Raw genomic sequence first — 19,043 nt, 5'->3', positions numbered from 1 at the left:
GTGGCATTAAAAGAAATTACACTGTCTCAACAAGAGCCATTACACTGTCTGCTGGGGGTGCTCGGAATAGAGGTCTTTGCATTAAAACCAAGATAGTGCCTGCTTATATCCATGTCAGAGATGAGGTCTGACGATCTGGCTTGTTTGGTTGGGGGAAAAGCTGGAAATACTGAGGACATAGGTGGAGTTTTCATCCCTGCTCTTCACCCAGGACCGCCCATCCCACGGTGGCTCTCCGGCATCCCCGCCAGCCCCGCTCAGCTCTCTCCCTGGCCTGTCTTCTTATGGCATTTGTGAATATTAGAATTCCCCTGTGTTGGGCGCCTGGGTGGCTCAGATGGTTAGGCGTCTGCCTTCGGCTCAGGTCATGATCCCAGCGTCCTGGGATCGAGTCCCACATCGGGCTCCCGGCTCGGCGGGGAGCCTGCTTCTCCCTCTGACCCTCTCCCCTCTCATGCTGTTTCTCTCTCGCTTGCTCTCTAAAAAATAAATAAATAAAATCTTTAAAAAAAAAAAAAAAAGAATTCCCCTGTGTCTAATCTGAAAATTGTCATCATGCAAAACAGAGCTTTTAGAAGCGTGTGACACCCCTCCCCACTCGTAAAGGAAATACATGTTCATTGGGGAGCGTTTGGAAATAAGAGAGGATAGAGAAGAAAATAAGTCTCACCAGCAGACATCAGCACTATGAACGTTTTGGCCTCGTGCAGAAAAGTGTTACCACGGCAGGCCAGAGACTGCCATCCTCTGGGAGGCCTGCTTGCAAGCTTGGCCCTTGGCTGGTGTCTGGAACTTTGATGTGGGGACGGTTCCCCTCACCCTGACTGGTGAGAGCGGCTCACCGAGCCTGAGCTCTTTGTGCAGACAGCACGGTTCGTGCCGGCACACCCGAGTTCCTCCTGGAGCCTGGCCAAGGGGGCCCACGTGTCCAGCCCCCAGTGAAACCCCTGATGCGGGGTCTCTAACGAGCTTCCTGGTGACAGCGCTTCACATGTGCTGTCCTGCGTAACTGCGAGGGAGAGGACCCCGCAGGTTCCCAGTTGGTGTCCTCCGCTCCCTATGCCTTTCCTGTTGCCGCCTGTGCTTTGTTTCTTCTCGCCGTGATAAGTCTAGCTCCGAGTCTGCCTGTGTGCTGAGTCCTCCTGGCCAGTCATCGAACCTCGGGGCTGGGGCTGGGGCTGGGGCTGGGGCAAGGTCTTGGAGACCCTTGACTAAGGCCTATTCCTTTTCTTTTTCTCAGCATAGATTTTTTTCTTTTTTTCTTTTTTTTTAGTAAAATGGGTGTTACATCTGTCTGAGATCTCTTTTTTATCCCACAAATATAAATGAGCATTTTGTCACATCATGAAATGCTCTTTCAAAACACGATTTATACTTAAATTATACCTGAAATGTTTTTGTAATGTTGGATGTTTGGGTTTTATAGTTTATAGTGCTATTGTGGGTAACGAAGACCCTTGTTTGCAGAACTCAGTGTGCATCTCAGCGCAGGTTGTTCTTGGGGTGGGGTGACAGAGGGTGTGGTGGTGTGGCTGATCTTGGCAGATGCCTTCAACTCTCCTTCAGAGAGGTGGTTTCCATTGGTACGGTTCAGCCGTGCTCAAGGCAGCCGCCTCACCGAGTCCTCACCAATACTAAGTATTACCAGTCAAAGCAATTTGCCAATTGGATAAATAATAGATGGTATCATTTTAATTTGCATTTATAAAAAAGATTTATTTGTTTATTTGAGAGAGAGAACACGCGCAGAGTGAGAGAGAGCAGGAGCAGGGTGGGGGAGAGGCAGAGGGAGAAGCAGGCTCCCTGCTTGGTGGGACTCGATCCCAGGACCTTGGGGTCATGACCTGAGCTGAAGGCAGATGCTTAACCGACTGAGCCACCCAGGTGCCCCTTAATTTGCATTTTTCATTATTAGTGAGGTATGAGTGATTGATTTTCTTTTCTGACTTGCCTGCTCATGTCTTTTGGATTGACAGTTTCCCATCCTTTGCCCAGATATTTTGTGACTATTCTGGGCCGGAATAATGACCTCCCAGGGCAAAGCCTTGTATCCTCACTCTGCCATACCCACCCCAGGCCTCTGGCACGCTGTGCATTGAAGAAGTGGGCTTTCCTTACGGCGGGAAGCATGACATCCGTTGCCCATTGATGAGGTGCATCCTTAAAAGAAGGCCCCGATGTGTGCGCTGGAATCGATATGCACCATGGGAAGGATGCCACGGCATCCCACAGAGGATGGGGATAGCAGCAGCTATTTCTGTGGGGGAGAGTGGCAACGAGGGGCCTCTGTTTGTTTATCACTCTCCATAATGGTATGAATATCTCCACCAGGACGTATCCATGTCTTTCTCATGAAATAGAAAAAGACTCAGAATGTGAAAACCTTAATAAGCCAACTAACCCCATGTGATTGCAAAAGCAACACGGGATGGTCCGTGGGGACACAAAGGCACAGAAGGATTCTGTCCCTGTGTGCCGAGTCCCTGCTCGAGGAGAAATCGATCACGTGGCACGTTCGTGTCTACCACGACGACTGCCAGTTCTTTCCGGCTGCTGGCCGAAAACACGGCTGCACGTGGGACAGGGCGGGGAAGGGGAGCCGGCAGCCAGGAGCTGTGTTTGTGTGACAAGCTGACCCTTCACCTTGACTGTTTAGAGGAGGTGGCAGGGAAGGTGTCTCACGGAGGAGGGGCGTGCAGTCGCTACGCCCGCTCAAGGCCCTGGGGCGGTTCCGTGGTGATGTGGACAGTATCTCACTTGTGTGTGCGCACGGCTCACTTGTGTTTGCACACCCATGGCAGCGCTCTGGACGGCTGGGTAACATGCTGGTAGCACTGGTTGCCCCAGAGGAGGGGCTGGATAGGGGGTTAGAGTGGAGGGAGAGTTTCCCTGTTTGGCATAAATCTGAGTTCAAAAATTCTTGCTATTTTATTATCTAGTGCATCTTTTTTTTTTTTTAGATTTTATTTATTCATTTGAGACACAGAGTTAGAGAGAGAGCATGAGCAGGGGGAGAGGCAGAGGCAGAGGGAGAAGCAGGCTCCCCGGTGAGCCAGGAGCCCGATGCGGGGCTCGATCCCAGGACCCTGGGATCACGACCCGAGCCGAAGGCAGACGCTCAACCATCTGAGCCACCCAGGCGCCCCTATTTAGTGCATCTTAATTATGTTTACACTTTAATAACATTTGTAACGGCAGCGATATTTACTTTTGAAAATTTGAAAAAAATGCGAAATAACCTGTGACTGTGGACTAGCTGTTCAGCCTTTCCGTGCCTCGGTTGCGGAGTGGTATGGTACCGATCTTATGCGGTTGTCCCAAGAGTTCAGTGAGATAAAACTCAGAGCCCGGCACCTTCCGAGTGCATGATAAATGCTATTATTTCAACATTTTAGAAGAAAGAGAATACTAACGGGTCATCATGGTTTCTGTCGTGTAAATACCTCCGGGCTGTTGTAGAAAGAACCTGAATTCAGCTCCTTGTAAACAGTGTGATGGAAAAGCATAATTTGGGCATCAAGAGACTCCGGCTGTGAATGGGGCTCTCTGATTAGCATGCCGTCCCAGCAGCTCCTTGTCCCTCCCGTGTGTGATGGGAGCCATAGCACGTTCCTGTTGCAGGGCCGTGGGAGCCTTCCAGGGCCTGCAGCAAACTGGGAAGTGGGGGGCGATGGGGAGGGGCAGGCGGATGTGGGAGCAGAATGCTTCCAGAGAACCCAGTGCGGTCTGTCCTGTGCGGAGAGAAGGCTCCTCCTCTGTTCCTTGCCACCTTCAAGGAAAGCAGGCCGGTGGAGGAATCCACCCGTCGGACGGCCCGATAGCCCCGGGGTGCGGTGTGTGCTTGTGGATTTGGCCCCATTGTCATGGCTGCAGCGGCAGAAGGGACAGCTCGCCTCGATTTGCATATCTGGGTGTGTGTGCCATTTATAAACAGAAAAGGCGTGGAAGACTGTTTGTGGCAAGCTGGCAAATCTGGCAAAACGGATAGTTCCGTGAGCATGGTTTGCACGAGCGCGGGCCCTGAGCATCCACATAAACAGACACATTTGCCCGTATTTAAGAGTCCCTCTTAAAAACAGTCAGCCGTCGGCCATATGGTTGATCAGCTTTTCCTTGAAATGCAGCGGGTTTGGTGCCCAGACGTCTGAAATCTGAAACCATCTTAAAACAGTTTTATGCCCCCTCCCTTTTTATTTCCATTATGAAGAGAGAAGAATGGAGGGAGGACAGTGTCACTTTACAGGGGCTCTCGTCACTGTCCTCTTCCCTGCTGACCTGGCACAATGTCAGCATCACGGCAGGCCGGGTGGAGATGTTCTTTCTCCCCTCCTCCGCGGCCCGGTTCCGTGCGGCATCTGTCACTCCCTAGCGTGCGTTTCGGTTTGTCTGTGCGCACCAGCACACACATGGGCTCCCCGAAGGCCGGGTTATTGTCTCAAGTCGCTGCTCCGCCCCCTGCCCCGGCACAGCGATTAGTATTTGTTGAGTGGACGGGCGGGGTGAGACGGCCGTGTCATGAAAAATGCTTGTGGAAAAAGCTGCGTGAGCAGGGACTGGGGGACTGTAGGCGGGGAGGCCACACGGGTCCCTGCGGGATGTCTCATCGGCCCAAATACTTAACCTGGAAGAAGGTGCGGGTCTTGAGTAGAAATGTGCAGACCACTTCCGCGGGAAATCAGCAGGTGGTCACAGCGTTACACACAGGTGAGCGACGCTGCCCCGTGTGCGTGTGCCGAGGGCTTTTATCCTGGTGCAGGTAGAATATAGAGCCCGAGGCACAAGAAAGCGAGCTGCCCAGCATCACCTGGGTGGAGTGGGACCAGAGCCTACCTGTGTCCTTCCCAGAGCCTTTCAACTGCTCACCTCACCGCCCTCCCTCCTGTTCACACCGTCTTCCTCGACTCTGAATATGCAGGAACGGGGGAGAAAATGTACCCCAGCGCCACAGGCGCAGAGAAAAACCCGGCAGCTTAAAATCATATTGACACGTCTTCTACTGAGAGCAAGTGGTGATTTTTTACAATACCTTTAAATTTCACAGTACCTTACATTTTCTCATACGTTTGATAAAACAAGACAATCGAATGAGTTTGGGGAATAGCGACTTTAGAAGAGGGGGATGAAAAAGGGGGAAAATAGAGAATTGCAATTTTTACTTTATTCTCAGCCTAGCATTTAAGCGCTTTGGACTCTTATCCGTGCTACAGCTTGAGCCCTTATGTGGCCGGTCAGTACCCATCATGGTAGAAGAGCATCGCAGGCGCCGACTCTAACGGTGGTCTGGTTAATTTTAAATTCAAATGACAGAAGCAGCAGATGGCGAGGTGGGGTAAGTATTTAGATGCTTGGCCGTTGACAGCCCTTTACTTCCACGCATTACATCAGCACCTGGGACTGGCTGGGCCCACAGAGGACTGATTACGATCTGTCCCCTCGCCAGCTGGGCTCTTTATCACGCCGGGCCCAGAAGGATTGCCCTCCTACAGTCAGTGAAGATGGACTGCTGATGGTTTTAGAATCATGAAGGGTTATTCGCACCATCCAAAATTCTGAAGCAGAGCTACCAAAAGGCTGTCTTCTGTTTGTATTTCAGGTCTTTCAAATCTGTATCTCAAGTCTACGTGAGCTAATTAAGGTTTTCGTCAATAGATAACTGAATATATTATTGATTGATGTGCAGAAGAGGTGTATCCCACGGCATAGCCCCTGGCACTTTGTTTGCACAAGGATGTGGGCCTTAGAACGTAACCTGGATCTTCTAAATGATCACTTAAACGTGAATTCTTTCTAAATGATTATTACTTTCTAAATGATTTTCCAAATGAGTGACACGGAGCACCAGAGTGTATACTTATTAGAGAGATACCCTTTTATTTTGTCTGAATTCGGATTTTACATCAGTATTTAGAAATGCAGCCATAGAGCTGGCCCAGCCCCTCCCTCCTCCCTTTATAAAATCCAAAGATGCTTCCAGGGAGGGCGTGCTCCCTACCTTTCTCCTCACAGGCTGTGCACCTGTCCTCCTGCCTACCTTCTCTACTTGTCCCACCTCCTCTGGGCTCTCTGCACAGGAGGTGGCCCCCGCCTCGGCTTTCCCGAGGCTGCATGGGACCGTGGCCAGAAGAGAGGGGTCACTGCCTGCTGTCCCATAGGGGGTTAATCTTGCCCGTGCCACAGTCTGGTCATCGAGCGGCACCAAAAGCATATAGTTCTACAAAACCAGATGTCAAAATGATGGCAGGACCGATCTCTTCGTCAGGATGCTCGGTGTGTTTTGATCGGGGGTGGAAAGCCATGGAAAAATACGTGATTCCTAAAATTTGGGGTCAGAGGGAAGTCAGGGACTCTAAGTGGAGTGACAGCGGAGCAGGGAGGTGAAGGTGTAACAGGCACCGACGGACGCGGGCTGCCTCCCACGTGTGACTTAGGAACTCGCCTTGCAGTCGTGTTTCAGCTCCCACCGTGATGTTCTTCCTCTTCCATGACGATGCTGCTCCTCGGACCGGAGGCCTGCGGCCGCTTGCAACACAGAAGTGTCCTTGCGGCAGAGAGCGCTGTCGGCTACAGCGCTGGGGCAGGGAAGTCATGGCCCCTGGGCGAGGCCACCCCTCACTGCCGCTCCCCAGCCCAGCCCTTCCCCGACCACCCCCTCTGACCTGGAGGTCCCGCTCCCTCCAGTGCCTGCCTAGATTTGTGCCGCCCTTCTCTGCTGTCGGTGCGTCACCGCGGTGTCGCTCTGCGGCGGCGCGCCCGCATCCACACGTGGCCCCGTGTCTACATTTCTGAGGTTTTCCCTTGGGCCATTTTAAAAGCGGTTCTTACGGTTTCTTGTGGGTTGCGAGACATGCTTTCGGAGGCAAATTCCGTGCGGTGTGTTGCCGTGTGTTTATTTTGCAGGGTGGCTGGGTTGGAGCGCACGTAGAGCGAGCGGGTGGGGGGAAGGGCGGGGCCGCCAGTGCGCTCTCCCGCCTGTTCGGGGTGTCCTGGCTTTCTGGCATCGACATGTGGCCAGCAGCACGTGGGTCCCCTGAGATCGTTCTTTTAGTATACGATCCGAGGCCGCGGGAAAGAGTGGCCAAATCCGGCCCAGAGGTACCCTGGAAGGACAGTTTGCTAAGTAGCCTGGAATGGAGACGGTTTGCACGGGCAGCGTGGGAAGCGCTCCGGTGCGTGGCGTGTTGTTTACGGCCCCGCCTGGCGGCACTACAGATTTCTGGAGGATTCCGGCATAACTGGAGCACCGAGGATGGGGTTCATGAGGGCTGTAGGCAGTCAGGACTCATTCTGTGTTGATTTGATAGTGGCAGCTTTATTTTTGGCCACGTGTGAAGGTCAGATGTTCTCCTGGCAGGGCTATTAGAGGTGTTTGCTGGGGCTCAGATGTGAGGGAGCGATGTGTGTTTGAATCCGTTTAACCACGAGTAAGCGAAACACAGCCAGGCGCTGCCGGCCACATTGTTTATTAATCATGGTTCCGCCTCCCGGTCAGACTCCTGATGAGGTTCCCTTGAGCCCTCCTGCGCGTGTGCACACACCACCCACACTCATACCCCTCCCACCCATCCATACACACGTTTGCTTTCAGAGCCCCAGCTTTATTTGCCATGCCTGCTTCCAGCACTTTCCCAGCCCACTGCCCCCTCTGTTTTACTCCCCAGACACCTGTTGTCCCCAGTCAGCCTGTCTTCCTCATTCCTGATGTTGGAGCCTCCTGGGGCTGGGAGGCACCCTCACAATTTCCGGGGTTTTCCAAACCTTGTTTTATCAGGCCCTGGGGATGGCGGAGAGGCTGAGGCTTAGGGCTTGATGATGACGGGATTTTCTCCAGCACAGGCAACTTGGAGTGTGCTTAGTGGTAAAGAATGCTTTGACTTCCACCCTTCTCAGCGAAGGATGGTTTGTGAACCTAGCCTCGCCTCCAACAGGAAAAGTGTGACTTGCAGATCATCTCGTTTTGTGTTATTGAGTGTTGACAGACAAGCTGTTCTTGAGCTGCTCTTTCCCTCAGCCACGGTTTTTGGAGCAGGGTATGTATGTGAGCTGTAGCAGCTTCTCCTCTGGCCCCTGGGACTAGCCCCGCGGGGAGCCATCCCGAGGGTGGCCTGGGGCAGACGGATGTGCAGAACTAGCAGCGTTTCGAGAGTGCTGTAATGGGGTGCCTGCAAGGTGCGGGGCTGACCTCCTGTGCCTCCTCCCCGAGCAGCTTGTTCCGGTCGCTCTGCGTCCCTGCCAGAGCACTCGCCGCGCTGCTTTGAGATTCTCTGCTTATATGTCTGCCCTTCCCATTAAAAGGAGAACTCTCGGAGGACACGCTGTGGGCTATGTACCCATTATTTTTATATTCCCACTGCCCAGCATGGTAAGACAAAAGGTGGACAAGGACTCTTTACCATTCCATGGAAACTAGATGGGCTGAAGGAGAGGTCCCCATGGTTGGGGAGTGGGGGAGACAGGATGGGCTCACAGAGGGAGGGAGTGGGTTTTGTTTCTCAACTTTGATTTGAAATCACACAGACTTACGGAAATGTCGCAAAAATAGTAGAAAGAACTACTATATGCCCTTCACCGGATACTCCAAACATTTTTTTTTTAAAGATTTTATTTATTTATTTGAGAGAGAGAGAGTGAGAGACAGAGAGCATGAGAGGGAGGAGGGTCAGAGGGAGAAGCAGACTCCCTGCCGAGCAGGGAGCCCGATGCAGGACTCGATCCCGGGACTCCAGGATCATGACCTGAGCCGAAGGCAGTCGCTTAACCAACTGAGCCACCCAGGCGCCCCGGATACTCAAAACATTTTACAACATTGGTACTTCACTCTCTCTCCCTCCCTCTCGCTCTCTTCTGTGTGTGTGTGTGTGTGTGTGTGTATTCATTCACTCATTCACTCATTCATTCATTACCAAACTGTTTGAAGTGGACGCTGGGTTGCAGGGATGAGGTGAAGAAGTGGCAGAGGAGAGGTGGGTTGGGAGCTCTCACAGCAATCTGGGCTGGAGAACACAGTGGTTGGCCTGGTGGGAAATGACAGGAGAGGTGAGAAGTGGTCCATCTGCTGTGTTTTGAAAGGAGACCCTATAAGATTTACTGACAGGTTGGACGACAGGCCTCAGGGATTTGGGCCTGAGTGGCTGGAAGACTAGAGGTGCCGTTTTTGAGACGGGGACGACCGGGGGGAGTGGGTTTTGGCAGGAGGAATCAAAGGCAGTTGTAGGGCTAAGACTGAGGCCCAAGCATGGAGGCCCTGGAGCATTGGTGGCAAAGAGCAGAAAGCAAGACCTCAAAGAACGTGAGCAATTCAGAAAGATAGAATTAGCTGATTTTATTCATAAGCAAAGAGACCGCAAGGGTGTAAGGTGTCTCCAGCTCGTTTGTACGGGGCTGAGTCTGCTCATGTTACAGGGTCTCCATCGCTGGTGGAAGCAGCTGGCTTTCATCTGCAGGCGCACGGAGCTCACCCCCATGTCCTGTTTCTCGTAATGTGCCATCTGTGTCCCCTGGCCTTTGCTTTCATAGCTCTTTGTCACCACCCCTGTCGCCTGCCCCCGGGTGTCTCCCACATGCGACCCTATCTCTCCAGCATTCCTTGGGAAGGCTAGATTCAGCTCCGTTTCCCCACAGAGGGCAGGTGGAAGTGCGGACCAGGTCTCAACTGGAGATGGGAATTTAGGGGAGATTACTGTATAAATGGTAGGTAGAGTCACGGAGTTGGAGGAAATGACCCAGGGATGACTGTACTTATGAGGAAGAAACCCCGGGTCCAAGAAGATGAGCAGGAACAGCAGAGGAGGCCAGGCCTGGGAGGCATGTGGAGAAACTGTCCAGAGGGGTGTGTGACGGGGGTACGGTCAGACGCTGCCCCACCAGTGGGGGCAGATGTCACTGAGGTTACAGGAGCCGGTCAGAGGAGGGGCAGCACGACGAGGGAGCCCAACGGATGGGAAGGAAGGGAGTTGGGGGGCGGTGCTGACCTCTCTTTGGAGCGAGAAGGCTGGTGAAGTCAGGTTTGCTATAGATGGTTTGTCATGATGGTGTGAGCAGTACTTAGTTTATATCGTAATCTCTGGATCCTTATCCAGGGGAGCGGATTAACATCCTTTAGCTGGAAAACTAAACGTGTATTAAAAATCTCTTCATTGTGGCTTATGCTGTATTTTGGACGTTACGACGGACATTTTCTCTATGGAAATAGGGCCCTTTGGATCAACTCTGAAAAGAAGTACTTCTGAGAGGGACACACACTTTCATCAGAAATGATAAAGTGCCAGAATTGTTTTCTGCTTTATTAAAGCACAGATTATTGAGCTGGTAATTGCTAAAATTGCTAGCTAGCATTTCTGCGAGGTACCTGTTGTTACTGAGGAGACGCTGGTCTGTCACATGTGAGCCTTGTGTCTTTGAGGGAGTGAGTCACCTTCTCGGGCGGTGGGGGGGTGTTTTCTCCTCTCTGAAATGATAGCATCTCTTCCACAGATTGTTATTTAAACAATGTTAGAGACTTGTTTGGAAGAGGGGTTCTCACTAAGTTTGGGGAGGTGTCTCATGAAATATACGGAGGAGATGAGGTTTGGTTTCTCCAAACCACGGGCCCCACTATGTGAGACGATGCCCTGTTTCAGGCAAGTTACATAACATCTTGCTTAATCCTTATACCTACCCTTTAGAGCAGAGATTATACTTGACAAAATGTGTTCTACAGGTAATTATACTGATGAGGATGAGGGTAACCGTCGCCATCCATGGAGGACTTACCCTGTGCTAAGTTCTTCACGTGAGGACATTTAAAAAGAAACGTGTTGACAAGCTCTGCCATTGTCCTTTTCCGGAGAGAGGATGGTGATGTGGCTGTGTGCTCGAGGCCCCAGCTAGGAAGTACAGGGGCAGAATTTCAACCCGGTTGCTTCAACTCCAGAGTCTGCTCGTTTGATGTGTGAGCACAAGTCCATCGTCATGTTCTTTGGGAACCCGGGTCTCGTCTGTTCTGTGAGCGTGGAGGCTCCAAGCCCTGAGAAGCTAATGGGAGGCCAACCATCCTCTTTAATTTGCTTCCACTGACCCACGGACATAGGTTACCCAGCCCCCAGTGCCCACCGGCCCTCCCCATCCACATGGGCATGGCGGGGGCCCCATCTGCCAGGGGAGCCGGGGACAGAGCGACAGACGGCCTCTCGGCCTGCCTTCCCTGGAGATGAGCCCATCAGCCCCACGCTCCCCGGGCCGTCTGAGCCCCAGGTCTGTGCCTGCCATCAGGAGCCCCAGAGGCGTTTCCTGTTCTGCTCTTGGAGGGACCTGGATGGAAGCGGAGCCCAGGGTCTTGACACTTCACCATGACCAGAGGGTAGGAACCAAACTCCGCCGAGGCCTAACGTCAGCTTCTCCGCTGGTGGGCCCCTCCCCTCGGAGTCTGTGCGGTCAGACGTACATGCCGAGCAGCAACAGTGGAGGTGGGGGCGTGGGGCTGGGATCATGCTCAGTCTGTGTCCCTGTAAGGCTGGCTCCGCACGAGTGGCGGGAGGACGGTGAGCCCGAGGAGTGGATTTGGCTTCCCATTTCCAATTGTGTGTTTTTGTTGTGTTTTTTTTTTAAAGATTTTATTTATTTATTTGACAGAGAGACAGTGAGAGAGGGAACACAAGCCGGGGGAGTGGGAGAGGGAGAAGCAGGCTTCCCGCCGAGCAGGGAGCCCGATGCGGGCCTCGATCCCAGGACCCTGCGATCATGACCTGAGCGGAAGGCAGACGCCTAACGACTGAGCCACCCAGGCGCCCCTCCAACTGTGTTTCAGCTCTTAGCAGACTTGCCTTCCCAGCTCTGGGCCTGTCCCAACCACTTCTGCTGACCTTGGATGTGGGGTCTTGGCCTTCAGGCTTGCCTTTCTAGACTTTGTTTCTCCGGACCCCCAGAGCAGAGGTGAGCAAGCCTGCGAGGTGGTGAAGATCTTAGGCTTTAGGCTTCTGTGGCAGCCACTCTGGTCTGCTGCTGTAGCATGTGAGCCGCCAGGGCCAGCCAGTGAGTGGGCGTGGCTGCGTGCCAACGGAACCATGTTTACAGACCTAGGCTTCGGGCCAGATGGGGCCCTCGGCTGTTGTTCGCCCCCCCACTGAGATGGATGAGGCTGCAGATCGAAGCCTGTTACCAAGACCTTTCAGATCTGGTTGAACCTGACCATTTGGAGAACATCAGCCAGAGGCCAAGCATGTCTTTGGGGGCAGTGTTATTATTCAGCTGTCCCCTCTGCTGACGACCTTGCTGGAGGCCTGGATCCAGCTTGCACTGAAGGTCCGTGGGGCCCCCGAGGTCGTGGGTTGTGGGTGGGAAGGTGCTTCCTGGCAGCAGAGGGTCACTATTTCTTCAAGGAGCCCTGATGCCCATCAGCCAGTCTGTCTGGTCTGTCAGACTCTGTGGGTTGGGGTCCCGGGGAATCAGCAGCATCGCATCCCCTGGAAGCTTGTTAGGCATGCAGACCCTCAGGGCCCCCTTACCTGCTGAGTCAGAATCTGCATTTTAATAAGCACCCCCCAGTAGTAGTCCCATGGAAGTCTGAGAAGCCCATATTTGGGGGGTTCCGGTCTGGAGGACAGAGAGGAAGCGTTTTGAAAATGCTTTTATCTCCAGCTGTTGAACATTAAAGTGTAATGACAGAACTGGATTGCTGAGAAGGCAGCCGTGTCTTGTAGAACTGGCACTGAGTGCTGTCTTCCCAACAGAAAGGGGCTGTCCGGCCCACTCATGGGGGGTGGCGCCAGAAGTGCTAGACTAGCTAAAAAGGACGAGGCAGAAGTTTCTGCCCCTCGGAGCGTGACTGGGCGCACTGCCTTGCTCTCTTGTGCCTCAGTCTCCCCAGTACGATAGGAGAGGCGGGTGACAGCAGGATTCAAAGCTCTCACTGGTTGCAAGGATTCTGTTTGATCTTTGTCAGGCCATGTGCCTGGGTCCTGTCCTCCTGCCCTGCCATCTAAAGGAGAATGCTTTCCTTCCACGTCATCCTGTGTCACCCCTCCTCCCTGCTCACCTTTGGCTGCGGTCCGGGGTTTGGGCACAGCTGGCTATCTGGCTCGGCCGCGGGAGCTGCCTGAAATGTCTTTGTGGGGCTTCAGAACCAAGGCCAGGAAAAGCTCAAACGTGGGCAGGGCCACTTCCAAGACTGTCGGAGGTGAGCAAGCTTTGCCCATGGGGCAAGTCTGAAGTCCGAGGGCCCTGCCTACCCCCATCCGCGGACCCCAAGCCGCCATCTCAGATGACTTAGTTAGCTTAGGCCTTTTAATTCATATAAAGTAGTGGCTGCAGGGGTGAATATAATGTAGCTGGAAGTGTGAGAGGTGGCGTTTAATGGGCCTCCCTCTCCCTCTGCCCCCCCATCCCCTTCCCCCCTCTTCTCGGGGAGTGTGGAGTCTGTGAGCAGCTTTCCCACTCTGGCGTCTCTTACTGCTTCCTCCCCCGCAAAGCTGCTGTCCCAGCAGTGACTGGACATCTGCAGAGCCTTCAGCTCTCCCACCCGGCAGCTGGGGGCCGCCGCGCAGGCTGCTGGCTCATCTTTCATTCTGTGTTGAGAGGCCTCGGTGTTTTTTTAAAGTGATGCTTCTCCATTCGGAGATGGTGCCAGGGCCTCCCTCGTGCCCTAAATTAGCACCGTCCCCGAGGGTTTTAGAGGCAGGGTCGGGCCAGAGAAAGCACCTTCCGGGCACCCAGACTTGCCTCTTAGTCCTTTCTGTGGCCTTGGTCCGAAGGTCCCTGTTCCTCCCTGAGCTCCAGGGTCTGCATTCGTGAAACCCTAGTACTAGATATTAGACTGCTCTAGATTGCCTTGACTTTAGAAGCCTCCCTCCTGGAGAGAGAGCTCGGTGAGCAGGAAGACAGATGTGCCCGGAGAGGGTGGGCTCCGCTCCCTAGGGCCCGGTGAGGAGGCAGCAGCCGCGGGAGGCGGGCGCCCGGCCCCCTGCACCTGGCCTGGCCCTCCCTCCCGAGCGGGGCGGCCTTCCGCGCTTGGTGGAGACGCGGGTCAGCCAGCCCTGCGGTGCTTTTCATGGAGCCTTGACCTGGCCCGCTGCAGGGCTTTGTACTTCAGTGGGATCCTGTCCCCCTTGGGAGAAGGTGGAGCTGGTTTGGGTGCAGGCTGCTCCTGTCCTGTCCTGTCCTGCCGTGTGGGCTGTGAGCCCCTCCCACCTCCATTGGCTTCAGCAATAGCCCATGGTTGTTTGAATGAGACCCAGTTTACAAGTTCAGTCCGCCTTTCTTTCCCCTTTTGTTTGTTTTTATTCCTTCCTTTGATTAGAAGAAGCAGCCATTCATGAATAAAGATGCAGTGCAGCTTTATGGTAATGAAGAGAACTCATTCCCTGGAGCCTTCTGATTCTCTGTGCCTGTGATTTAGGAACCTTCTTTCTTCCTTATAAGAGCAGAATTAGCCCTTGACATGCCTAGCCAGTCCAATGCTCTTACTCCGTCTGTTGTTACGCGGCAAAATCTTTTTTTAAAATCCCATTTACCTAGATTTTCTCAAAATTACATTTGCCTGGCCTTATCAGATATAATATAGAGGGTGTCTCCTGTTTAGTTTGACTTCGTCTTGACTAGGTAGGGTTTTCCCCCAGACCTTGAACTGTCTGCCTCTAACGTGGTCACCTTCAACCCCCAGAGTCCGAGTCCTGCGAATCCAACAGGACGTGTCATTGCCCGCTCAGACCGGGACAACCACCCATCTGCTCTCTGACACTGTACATTAGCTTTGCTGGTTCTGGAATTTCATAAAAATGGGATCATACGGTGTGCCTTTTCATGCTTCTTTCACAGGTTATGCGTGTGGATGGTTTGTTTATTTTTATTGTGATGAAGTATTCCGTTGTGTGAATACATCATAATTTGCATATCCCCCTATTTGCTAATGGTCATTTAGGTTGCGTGCAGTTCCTGGCTGTTATGAGTGAAGCTGCTAATGTGTATGTGTGGACACGTGCAGTGATTTCTCCTGGTAAATACCGGGCAGTGGAATTACTGGACCACATGGTAAATGTACATTTCACTTTACAAGAAACTGTCAGACTGTTCCCGGTGGCTGGTGCCATGGAGGTTCCCTCCGGGAAGGTTGGAGGGCACTGCCTCCTTGCATTTTGTCAGAGCTTGGTGTTATCAGCCTTAGAAATCTCTGGCCACCGTGCTGCCCGTAGAGGCGTATCTCACCGTGATTTCGACCTGCTTGACCCTGACGACTAATGATACCGTCATGTCTTTATGTGTATCTTGGCCATTTGTCTTTTCCTGTGTATGAAACGTCTGACTCCGTTGCTTGGTGTTTTGGTTGCGTCATTTGTATGTTCTCAGTATTCAACATACAGGCATAAGTGCTTTGTCAAATGTGTGTATTGTAAATATTTTCCTAGTGAGTTCTTTCAAAAAGTCCAATTTATTAATTTTTAAATTTTATGTTCGTAGTTTGTGCTATCCTAGGAAATCTTGGGCTACTCCAAAGTCACAAATAATTGCTCCCACATTTTCTTCTAGATGTTTTATGGTATTTTTATATCCAGGTCTCTGATCCATTTGAGTTCATTTTTGTATATGGTGTGATGCAGGGGGTCAAGTTCACTTTTTCCCCTACCCACTTGCTCAGCACCCTTTGTTCTAAAGACTCTTCTTTCCCCATTGAGGTGCCTTGGCATCTTTGTCAAAACCCAGTCGGGCATTTGTGTGGGCTTATTTCTAGACTCTGCTCTGTTTCACGTCCATCCTAATGCCAGTACCACATGGGGTTGGTTGTTGTAGCCTTGTAGTAAGTCTTAAAGCTCGGTGAGGTCCCCCAACATTGCTTTTTCTCTCCCTGTGCGTCTATTCTTGTTTGTTTCATTTTCATATATTTTAAAATCAGCCTTTTTTTTCTTTTCTTTTCACAAAAACACTGCTGGGATCTTGAATGGGATTGTGTTGAGTCTCTAGAATAATTTGGAAGGACAATGACTATATTAACAGTACAGAATCTTCCGATCTGTGAATATGGTATCTCTCCTTTTATTTGGGTCTTCATTACATTTTCTCAGCAACATTTCATAGGTGTCAGTGTATAGATCTTTCACATATTTTGTTAAACTCGGTGGGTATTTCATGTATTTTAATGCCATTATACATGGAACTAGTTTTTCTTGTTCTTTCACTTTTCAATTGTTCATTGCTAGTGAGAAGCTGATGATTTTGTAGAAAAACTGGCAGAGGAGTAGCCAGACCAGGGCGTCCACCCTCCCCTGAGTTGGTCTGGGAAGGGTTTGCAGAGAGGGGTGGCACTTGGTTTTACCCACAGAAATCTTGGTTGGCAGAGAAGTTGAGCACCAGGTCAGGTCTATTTCAGAACACATGAGCCAAGTTGGAGGCAGGAACATGGGAATGTTCTGAAAAGAAGCAACAGTAGCTGGACCAGGCGGCCCAGAAACACAGAGAGGCAGGGTGTGGAAGGCGGGGCATCTGTGAGGATCCTGGGGCCTCACTCACAAGGGTTCGCTGCTAGACACGCTACACTCCGCTCAGGGGGCGCTCGGGCGCTTTATGAGCGGGGGACATGGAGCCATTCTTACTCGTTCATTCATTCATTTATAAATTGTGTGATGTACCTGAAACTAATACAATATTATTAAATATTATATATATAACATATATAATATTGCACCTCAACAAATTAAAAATTGCGATAAAATTTACCATTTTAACCATTTTTAAGTATAGAATTCGGTGGCATTAAGCACATTCACACTGTTGTACATCACCACCCTGCATCTCCAGAACTTTCCCATCTTCCCAAACTGGAACTCTGCACCCATTAAACACTAACTCACCTTCTGTCTGTCCCCCAGCCCCTGGCTCCCCCGTGTGCACCCTGTGTCTATGCATCTGACGTCCCTACAGACTTCGTCTAAGTGGGATTCTACAATATTTGTCCTTTGGTCACTGGCTCACTTCACTTAGCATACTGTCACCCACGTTCTAGTGTGTGTCAGGGTTTCGTTCCTTTTTAAGGCTGAAAAGTATTCTGGTGTATGAGTGGACCACACTTTGTTTATCTGTTCATCCATCGACGGACACTTGGGTGGCTTCCATCTTCTGACCATTGTGAAGACAGAACCATTCTTTTTTTTTTTTCTTTTTCAAAACTTCAGATTCCAGTTACATAGAACCATTCTTAAGGGCAGAGGACCTCAGAAATGAAGTAGGGATTTGGAGCTAGAAAATTTGACATAAAATGGTTGGTTAGATGCTTCATTCATAGTATCCATCCTCTTTTCTGGCTGTTTTTTTTGTTTTGTTTTGTTTTTTTATTTACGTGTGAACTGTTTGTCTCTCCAACTTGAGTGTAAGAGATCATGTTTGTTTTACTTAGTATTGTATATCCCACACTTAGGTACCCAAGTACTGGGCACTGAGGTTGTTTTTTGTAAATATTTAAAATCCAGTCTTGCACAGACTTGTGTTTTCCTTTTCCATCCTGCTGCGGCTGTCGTTCTTCCGCTCCCCTGCCCAGCATGCCTCTTCCTGCACCAGCCCCATTTACGCCAGGTCCTCCTGAATGCCACTGTCCGAATCACCTTTGCAGAGACAAGGACCCACCAATGCCACCTTTTCTGAAAACCTTCAGCGACTCTCCCTTTCGCAGACAAATGTTTATCTGCTGCTCTAGATCATGAACCCTTGGAAGTCGGGCTTGCTTTCAGTTTTGACTAGTGTCTTGAGCACAGTTGGTGTTTCACAACTTAATCCTGAATTAAATGAACTGGCGCAAATAGAATAGAAACACCGTGCTCTCAACAATATACTGAAAACTTTCTTTGCAACCAGCTTGATTTTTATCCGTAGTCTCTCCTCCCAACTTAGGAATGAGGCTTCAGGAACCCGGAAATCAGGTTACATATATCATTATGATTATAAAAGACATTGCCTGATCTAGGTTTTGTCCTTCTTTTGCTTTCTATGAAATAATAGAAGGATCTTTCCTTTAGGGCTTGCTTTTTCTATCCATGTATTAATCTGATTTTTGTGAATCATGATGATTGTCGGAAGGAATATGATCTGTAGATTTTTACAATAATTCCTTTGGGGGCTTTTTGCTCTCTATAATCCAGAAAGGAAGATTCTCGGGACTTAGAACGTGCATATGTATGCATACTCTTGTAGAAATGCAGGCTTTCCTCTGGGATATTGATAAATCTTTCAAAGATCCAATTTTCAGTCAGTGCTAGAACTAACCATCACTGTCAGAGGTCCAGATGCGAGAGTGACAAGTAGAAACCTTATTTACTTTAACTTTTCAGAGTCAAATTGAACTAGCCTTAATGGAATGCCCCTAAAATCCCAGGCTTTTATTTATAGCCTTCTTTGGATCTCTAGCAGTCTTGCGAGGCACATAACTGTTATTATCCCTGCGGTGTAGACAGGGCACTGGGAGTCAAAGGAGTTTGGTGGCTTGTGCTCAAAGCCCTCCATCCGGTCATTCAACTCCCGGTCATCTGAGTTCTGAGGAATTTTAGATGTGGTCTAGCTGAGGGGAACTTTCCAACCAGACAGCGTCTAAAGCTATGCTGCTTTTCCTGAGATCTCTCAGCCCAACCTTGCGGCAGCCCATTTAGATGATCTGCAGGGGCCTGTGGAAATATTTGCAAGAGTCTGCATGAAGAGTCCTCACTGTAACCCTATAAGGGAAAATATGCAAGCGCTGTGCTTGAGTATCAGCTCCTTTGCTCCAGTGCCACATGAGTTCTGTCTGTCCTGAGCGCACCCCCAGATAGTCTCCTCGGTGTTTCTGCTGACAGAGAAGGGCCCCGACCAGACGGTGATCAACCTGTCTGAGACAGTGACCTTGTCAGAATCCTTCTTTTGCCACTTTTGATGTGCGTGTTCTAAGAATATCATAGAAGACATGGTTGCTATGAGAGGACAATCCGGGGTATTTTTCTCTGCAACTTTCTCTTCCAAACAAATCTCAGGAATTTTGTCTGTTATGGAAACGTAGAAACAAACGAGTGAATGAATTCACCAAACATACTGCGCCTGTCCGTTGGGTCCTGGCTCCC

At 50.9% G+C, this 19,043-nt stretch overlaps 1 protein-coding gene across 5 annotated transcripts in view; it reads left to right on the top strand.

The window, feature by feature from the left end:
• The window catches only part of AFAP1 (actin filament associated protein 1), a 139,298-nt gene that overhangs the window by 29,879 nt on the left and 90,376 nt on the right, over positions 1-19,043 (top strand). The window lies entirely within an intron of this gene.

This window comes from Mirounga leonina, unplaced genomic scaffold, assembly GCF_011800145.1.
Source record: "Mirounga leonina isolate KUSES-001 unplaced genomic scaffold, KU_Mleo_1.0 Mir_129, whole genome shotgun sequence".
In the NCBI taxonomy this organism is placed as follows: domain Eukaryota; kingdom Metazoa; phylum Chordata; class Mammalia; order Carnivora; family Phocidae; genus Mirounga; species Mirounga leonina.
Note: the sequence above shows the minus strand (reverse complement) of the source record. Positions and strands in the feature narration are given on the sequence as shown.